Genomic DNA, 6,617 nt, shown 5'->3' on the forward strand with positions numbered 1-6,617 from the left:
TGGTTGCATTGTACCCTTTTTACAACACAAAACCACAGGCTGAGCTCAAACACAGGTTGACGCTTGCAATGAGCCTTTTAACAAGATCACTGAAAGGAGGCATATTCTGTAAGTACTATGTTGCAGCGTGAATAAATATATGACAACAGCCGTTTATGGAAGTTAAACAGAGACATTATAATCCCACAGTGGAAACTGCATGTGCCTCTCAAATAGACCAGACTAACTTGCTGTATATGCAATAAGTCGTGGACTTGAAAAAAAAAAATGTTTTCTACAATATAAGGGCCTGAACCGAAATATGGGTCGAGCCAGTTTTGGGCCTGCAGCCTGTCGTCTGCTTCCAGGTGCTGCAGAATTTGGATGAGAAGACATGCTTTTCCCCAAAAAAATTCACAAGGAAGCATTTATCTTTTTTACAGAGCCAAGCTGGAGCAATGAATGATATCCCAGATGTTGTATCATCCTATTACCTTCTACTGCAAAAAGCCATGGTAATTCATTCAATATTCACAACTGATGCAGTTTACCTTGTACATACAAGGCTCATAGAACATTAATAAATGTGTTGTTTTTACCCCACAATTTACAAATTTGCGAGAATAGATGACAATAGTCATAATGTTATGAGAAAAAAAAATCACAACTACAAATATATGAGGAATTAAAGGAATTAAATCATAGCTCAGATAACTGATCATTTAAAAAAATACTCCAATTATGCGAGTGCTCCTTTTCTCCTATGTGTGATGTGCTGTACATGTGCTGTAAACAAACACGGCATTGATTGTGTGGGACCGCCGCACTACCTCAGACACCTTACGCACTAGCCGCACCAAACGCTTCGCAAACACTTCGCGCTGAGAGAAAAAAAACATAGAACCTCAACACATCAACCTAAAACACCACCATCGCCACTACGGTACCCCGAAAGCCCATGAAGATGCCCACGCCACCAAAAAAGCTGCCCCAAAGCCAGCTGCGAAGTATTGGCCCGGGGCAGCTCCACCATCGCTGAGGAAACCGATCAGGCAAACCACTCCAAACCACCACGGTTTGTACTTCAGAGCCGCTGCAATTTAAAAAAATATTTAGTTGAAACTAGTGACAAATCTACAGGTACAGTTTGTCTAATCCAACTTTGTTTGAGTTATTCTCAAGATGGGCACAAACTACAGTTAAATCTAAATTAAAAATTAAAAAATAATAGTTAGAAAGTTTGAAAAGTTATCGGTCTTCAGAAGCAGGAAGTTATCGGAATAGAAAAAAAAAAAGAAAAAAATGGTGCATCCCTAATTAACTATTGTTTTTTGAGAAGCAATAATCTTATGAGAATCAAGTCATTTATTATTTTATATAAGTTATTTATTTTATTTTAACAAGTACACTGGGCACACGTGGTTAGCACGTATGTCAACCTGTGGCTGACAGGCGATCAGTCCTGGGTGTACCTTCCCTCACACCCAAAGTCAACTGGGATAGGCTCCAGCTCACAGCGACCCTGAACAGGATCAACGTTAGAAAAATGAATGAATTTCAAGTTTCTCACACACCTAAATGCAACAGTCTGAGACCAGTAGCAGTCTACGTCTGGAGACAAGCCATATATTAATCCGGTGATATGAATAAATATTTTTTTAGAAAGCGTCAGTTGATTAGGGAACAAGATGATTGCAATTCAGACTTGCACAATCACATTAAACTGCTTATGCTGACAGTAAACTGACATTTGACTTCCAGGTATATTTCTCTCATGCCATTAAAACTTTTTTATTTGGTTTTAAATGTCACAGTGTGATCCTTTTTTTCAGTGTCCTGAAGACTGATTTTTTTTTTTTATTCAATTAAACAACTGCATTTACTGATCATTCAACAACATGTTGATCAACATATGTTATCACAGGTGTACAGTATGTCACACAAAGTGAAAAAAATCATCTCCAAAAGTACAACTTTCATTACGCCAGTCGTTGTAAATTTAGCACTGTAAATGTAGATAGCAGCAGAATACTACAGCACATTATTATTATTCATTCAGACAATATTTGAGTATTATAATGAGTGAATTTTGTTAGCAGGATGCGCCTTAAGTAACAAAAGAAAAGGGGTTGAATTAGTTTTCTGGAAGAGTGCGTTAGTAGACTTTTAATATTATTTGAGTAGGTAAAATGAGGTAACAAAGTGGCAAAAAGTCAAGTTAACCTGCATGCTTAAGTACAGTGCATAAGCAAATGTAACCAGCACTTTTGTACAGTGGATTTCCATTGTTGTTTTCTCCTTGTATGCATGAGGACTTGTGTCTGATGTAAAATGAGAAGATATGTGAGGTAACATGAGAGACAATAGGCATAGACTATGACAGTCTTCACTTTTCAACCACAGGCAATTATGTTCATAATGCTGGTAGTTTGAGTTACATGTCATGAATCATCCGCAAGGCCTGACCCTCACCTTGTGTTGCCCTGTCATATCAGGTTAGGATACAAGGGCTGAGGGACGTGACAGCTGGAACTGCTTCGAGCCTCTCTGGATAGCTTCAATTCAGATTGCTGCAGGGAATGAAGGAGAGCCACGTGTTGCCTCACAGTGATAAATAAAACTGTTTCTGTGAATGATATCACTGTAGTGAAGTGCACCAGGTTGGTTGGGAGACACGGACTTGAGTTGTGGGTTTCCAGTCATCTTATGTTTTGTGCACAGTGATCTAACAGAACCTCATCTCCAAGAGTGTTTCTAAATCATGACTTCTGGCTTAAATTGCATTGCACTCTTGCTTCTCAGTCCTTCTTTCCTTTCTGTATGAACGAATAAATCTGACCGGTGCCAAAGGAAAAAAATGGCTTAAAATTCCCCTTTCGCTGTATTAAGGAGCCCAGCTGCATGATACCATTTGTTTTCCACAGTGCAGCTGCACAGTTGCGCTTCATAGAAAGGTGGGCCCAAACAAAGCATATCATTCAAGAAAACAGCATTTCGACATTTTCATTTCAGCCTCTCAATCCTCGAACTGTAACCTTTTTGTGAAATGTGTCCATTCCAGAAGACACACTGCACTCGAGACACGTGCTGTGTGATGCTGGTGCACAAACAATTATGAGTCAAACAGCAAACACAGCAAAACAAACACAAATAGTGACTGTTGCCCAAAGCCAAAGAATGATAATGACGCAAGCAAAAGTGTTGACAGCCCAAACAGGAAGCCTCCACTGCGGAATCATTATGGAGTATTTAGTCAAAAGACATAGTGCAGCTATTTTTTGAACAGATCATCACTCACTCGAGACGTTAGGGAGAGCAAGAGTAGTGTTTATTCACGTTAAGATAACACAAGGAAATGTGGTTCAGCAGGTAAGACGTGTCTTGGAGCAATATTATCTGGGCCATGCCATCTTTCAGCGGATTTTCAGTACATGGTGTCTGAGAGTAAAATCAAATAACGACTGTCCAGCAAGTTAATGACAGCTCCCTTCACCACTGAATGTGCTCATTCAGTGTCGCCAGTTGAAGCAGACACAATGCACTACTTCTAACTTAATTAGCGAAACCGCTTTGCCTCAAGAATGTTTTATTGTTTTGTTCTTCTTTTCTAAAGGCAGTTATGTCCGTTTTTTAAGCCAGATTTTGATCAGACATCAGATCTGAAGAAATTGCATTCATTTCCTCCACTGCTTTGAGCGTTCTATTTGCATTTGGGAACTAATAAGCTATTTCATGCAAAAGCTCCACAAACATGGTGGACATGCTATGCTAAAAAAGTTTATTATGCACATCATAATAAATAATAATTGTCATAACTGAGTTCAGTTAAAGTTGGTTCGGGGTAAGGTCATTGCTATTATATACATTAAATAAAAAAATTACAAAATGTAGGCTTACAGTACATTACTTTGAATATAAAATAATAATAAACCCTTGAGAGGCCGGACTCCAAATAGATATTAATATTGACGAGAGCTTATTTAATCACTTATTGTTAAGAAATTATAATATGTGTCCGTGTCCTAAACTTGTTTTTTTTTATTATATATGGGATATCTGTGCTTAATTTAAATTAGATACAATTTGTCTATTTGTTTGCTGTGATCATTATATGTACCTTTTCAAGTCAAGCTGTACAGCACACTAAAATAGCAAAATACAGTACTACAAAATATTAGCAGTGCACGACATGCAATACATACAAGTACACGGACACGCACAGACAAATCTACACATGTACACATGCATGTGAAAGTGTAGGTTGGTGCAGTACTTCTATAAGAGCAAGTTGTTTTTTTGCATGGCTGTCAGGCCCTGTACATTACACTGACAGTATGTGAAATGTACATGACTGGACTGTAGAAGGGAGACCAAAACACTAATAATATGTAATCCTTGTGAAAAACAAAAGTCCCAGTGAACTTGAAATAACTATATCATCTGTGGTTTCATACACACAAACAGCAAGGAGGCTAAAAATATGCTAAAGATTTGCGGTGCAAAGTTTCCCAAGGCCGGAGAAAGGAAATAGACAGACAGTTTCTCCCTGACCCCTTTGCCCCCCCTCCTGTAACCTCCTAACAACCCCCTTGGGAGATCCTGTCTCTATGTGTAAAACAGACAGTCAAAAAGCATCCTGGAAACTTGAGAGTAAGGAAAACAAGAGGACGTGAGGAAGTCCAATAAGCTTGAATGTAGACGGCTCAGTCAGTGGATAATCCTGGGGCCACACAGACCAGGTGCCAAAGCCAAAAAGCCTAAAAGCTGCATGGTGCAGCAAAGCAGTATGGTCATTGTTGTCTTTGGAAAGTAAGGAGCTTCTTCGAGGCCGGTGGTGTGAAAGCTACCTCTCTTTCTGAGTGTGTGCTCCGGATCCTTCTGTTGACATACGGCGCAGGTGCGAGCGCACTCTGCAAGTGAATCAACTGAAACCCACCAACACACAAACACGGGGCTATATACACCAAAACATTTCCACAATCTGCTTTAATATCACGGCCACAATCAGCAAGGCACTGTGAGTTAACACAGGGCCCACTGAGACGAAAACAATGTCTGGATTCTTCTGGCCTGAAGATGGCTATGGGAAATGGCAGGGATGCCAGGGCTGATAAGTGACCGAGAGGGGTTCGTGTTACTTCCAGCTGTCTACAGCCGTGCATGCCTCTGTGGAACGTATAGTTCACACGTAATGCAAACCATTTCATTTGCACAACGCTCATAAAAATCTGGCAGAGATACTCAATGAAGTCAACAGACTCACACTTCAGCTTGGTTTACATCACGGGAAAGAATCTCCAGTCTTCCGAGGATGCATGCATCCTCAGCTGAGAAAACACAGATGCTTAAAGACTGTGACCTTGCAAAGGGTAACTAAATTCAATAAAACCTGTGTAGCAGAAAATCTGAATGCAGCATCTGGACAGAGTCAGACTCAGGCTTTGTGGACTACTATGGTTGTTTAACAGCCATACAAGTTTAATAGTATTCACATAGGACCTGTTTACAGCATCGGCTGTGCAATTTTTTTCCCTTCAACCATAAAATAAATACTTCCAGCACAAAATAATTCCCACATTCTCTTCTTGTAATTGAAATAAAGATTAAATTAGGTTACAAATCAAGCCTTGAGGTAAACACTGGCAACATTTTACAGCAAAAACTAGCACCACACTGCATTAGCATCACCTCAAGACCAAAGAGGGCCTCTTCCTGTTCATTTGAGGAATATAAGTACATGTTCAAGCTAGTGCACACTCCAAGTGGAGAGTGCTCTTGGCCAGCTTTGAAGTCCCCAGAAAATAATACTCCTTAAAAGCATCCCTTACAATACTGGCAACCGTCAACATGCATTTCAGTCAAGAGCCTGATGAATCCGACTTGGCAACCACGTGACATGTTTTTGATGTCTTCTTTGCCTTAAAATATCGCACCCTTGCACAGACAATACTTAGTTGCTCTTACAAATGAGGGATTTTGACATGTATTCACATAATTGTGCATTGTCTGCTGGATTCTGTGAAAGATGCAAGATAAAGTTCAAAAAGGCTGATCAGTCACACATTTAGAAACAACTTGGATTGAATTTGAAGGGATTTCACACTGTTAATATCTTGACTTTATACAGAGGAGAAAAAGCTTTCCTGTCTTGAAATCAAGACCCATCTGGAAAAGGAATCCTGCGAATGCAACACTACACCAGAAAGGAGTAAAACTTTGCAACTAAGTCCTCTTGGCACAGTTTAGTGTTACAGTTACACCCTTCAGGCAGTAAAAACTGTCATCTAATCATATCCTCACACAATCTTGAATGCCATTTACACCCATACCAGCCTGGAAAGGGGTCCTTACAGTGGATTAGAACGGATATGAGGTTATTTTTTTTGTGTGATCCATGATTGTGTGAGCAACTCCCAGACAGAGGAGCTGAGCCTCTATGGTACATGGTGACGCAGAGAGAGTATGTACTATACGTTGTTTAGCTGCAATGGACACTGCCTTTTGTTTAACCCTCATCGGTCTGTTATGTGTGGAAAAAGGTTGGTATTTTATGCCTGTATAAAACAATACACGTCAATGCATTGATATTAAAGTTCTATTATAGAGATAATTAAAGATAATTAGAAATCTGCCAATAA

The sequence above is a fragment of the Dunckerocampus dactyliophorus genome, chromosome 4, assembly GCF_027744805.1.
Source record: "Dunckerocampus dactyliophorus isolate RoL2022-P2 chromosome 4, RoL_Ddac_1.1, whole genome shotgun sequence".
NCBI classification, from domain to species: Eukaryota; Metazoa; Chordata; class Actinopteri; order Syngnathiformes; family Syngnathidae; genus Dunckerocampus; species Dunckerocampus dactyliophorus.